We start from the raw sequence: 2,298 nt of genomic DNA, 5'->3' as shown, positions 1-2,298 counted from the left end.
TATCGTTTTCGTTTGTTTGCTGTTGTTTGTGTGTGCACGCGCCTGTGTTAAGATGCTTGGTTAAGAACCAAACAAAAAAGGGGACAATTTGAGTCCAGTTTTCATCAGTGTCGGAAGACGGGTACAAACTTTCTTCCTCTCTTTTCCCTCTACATGGGATGACAAGTGACGAGGAAGCCAGCCCAGAATGCAGGAACGCCACACTGCAGGGGGACACAGGTCAGTTTGTCTTCACACCCTGAACAGTCAGCGTGTCCTGTGTCACGGACATGGCAATCATTGCTGACCGCCATCATGAAGCCCCTGTTCTGGTAAACACCCAGCTTCCTCAGTTTCTGTTGATGGAGCGGAAACAACGAAACCATTTGCTGAAACCCAGGCTGTGACACACAACAGACATGAAGCAGGAATTCGGTGAACAGTTCTGTGCGGCGCCCCAGTGATTCTTCACAAAGAAGAAGAGAAGAAGAAGACACACACAGCAACCTGTGGGAGTGGGCACGAGTGAAAAATTATCTGAGCTCACGCCGCCTTTGTCTCGTTCTCCCGTGACGCCAACATCATACAAGCGGTGATGGAATTAACGTCCAGAATGTGCTGGAATCAAGTCAACAGGCATTCACACAACACGAGGGGACTGCAGGGTGTCCTCTTGTTCTCAACGCAGCGCACACAGAAGTGTCAAGTCCAGGGACTGAGTCGTGGTGTGGAGTGTGGGCAGGAGTGACAAAGGAGAACGCTGTTCGAGGCTGACTCCTAGCTGTCCTTCTCTGTCCCCCACCCCCCTCACCTCCACCTCCACCTCCCCTCCATGCCACAACCCCCTCCCCCTTCTCCTCCTACTTCCTCCCCCTTCATCACCCCTGTCGTCCTCCCCTCTCTCTGACATGTCGCACAATGTTTCGTGCCTCGTGCACATTGAAAATTCACCCACCCCCTGTCTAATTTTGGACCCGGACATTTGTTGACACAATCAGATGTATGGTTAGAAGTGTAAATATATAAAAAAAAAAGAAAAAAAAGTTAAAGGTCCCATGGCCTTTAAGTGGAGGTAGGGGCAGTGAATTCAATTTCACTGTGCCCAGAGAAGGATAACGTCTGGCATGAAAATAGGTATCTGTTATCTGGGCAAAGATGATTTATTATTAAACTTGAAAGTCTGACGGTGCGCTGTGGACATGAATCATCTGGTTATTTTTGGTTATGTCATTACTGTGTGTCCGTTGAACACACACACACACACACACACACACACACACACACACACACACACACACACACACACACACACACGCACGCACGCACGCACACATGCCGCCGAAGAAGTGCACTGTACACAAAAAAATGATGATGATGATGATGATACAAGAGTGAGAGAGAGAGAGAGAGAGAGAGAGAGAGAGAGAGAGAGGGCGACATAAAGAGAGACAGAGTGAACGAATGAATGAATCTTCTAAACGAGGGGTTAGCACACTGGCTTATTTACCTAGCTGCCACAGTCACTTACACACACATACTCTGTTAGCTCCCCCTGCGGTACACATATGTATCCTGTTGGGTAATCATTATTGTTGGACAACAAATTTTCTTAAAAGAAATAAGAACCATAATCAACGGAAAAAAAAATATCCAGGGACAATCTTGGTGTAGGGATTTTTTTTTTTCACCCATGGCATTCAGAGGACCATCTCTCCTTTTGTCAACCATCTGAATCCTCCCCCTTCCATACACTGCCCCCCCCCCCCCCCTCAAATTCCCACCCACACCTGCATAACAGACGGGTCATTAGCAGCCCGAGGTCACCACTGGGTGGTTGTCCACTTGCACTGAGCCCTCTGAGAGATTTGGTTTTGTTGTTTTATTTTTCTGGGGGGTGGGGGTGCTGAGTGAATGGGGAAGTGGAGGCTGGGGGTGTACAGAGCTGGTGTGTTGAGTTTGAGTACTGTGTGTGTGTGTGTGTGTGTGTGTGTGTGTGTGTGGTGTTCCTTCAGTTACTTCTGTTTTGATGATGACAATGATAATAATGATGTTGACCATCAAAATCACCACCGCCACCACCATCACTACCACAAGGATTTTAGATACGGTGAGAGGTATGTGTGTTGCTAGTTTTAGGGTGTAGATAATGTGTTCGATGTGTGTCTATGTTGTTTGTTGAGGGTCTTTTGCTGCATACCAATGTAGAACGCCTCCCTCTCTCCACGGACCCAGTACACTCACGATGGTGCACCAGGAAGAAATGAATGCCCGGAGATGTTTTATCACTTTTTTTTATTCATCAAGGTCGTTCCCTGCTGA

General features: G+C 47.7%; 1 protein-coding gene across 1 annotated transcript in view; it reads right to left on the bottom strand.

The window, feature by feature from the left end:
• LOC143277545 (bestrophin-2-like) overlaps positions 1 to 773 on the bottom strand; it is a 34,188-nt gene extending 33,415 nt beyond the window's left edge. The window contains exon 1 of the mRNA XM_076582427.1: positions 1 to 773. This exon is cut by the window's left edge and continues 356 nt beyond it. The gene's annotated coding sequence lies outside the window, so the exon portion shown is untranslated.
• Positions 774 to 2,298: the final 1,525 nt, after the last annotated feature.

The sequence above is a fragment of the Babylonia areolata genome, chromosome 34 (assembly GCF_041734735.1).
Source record: "Babylonia areolata isolate BAREFJ2019XMU chromosome 34, ASM4173473v1, whole genome shotgun sequence".
Lineage (NCBI taxonomy): Eukaryota > Metazoa > Mollusca > Gastropoda > Neogastropoda > Buccinidae > Babylonia > Babylonia areolata.
Note: the sequence above shows the minus strand (reverse complement) of the source record. Positions and strands in the feature narration are given on the sequence as shown.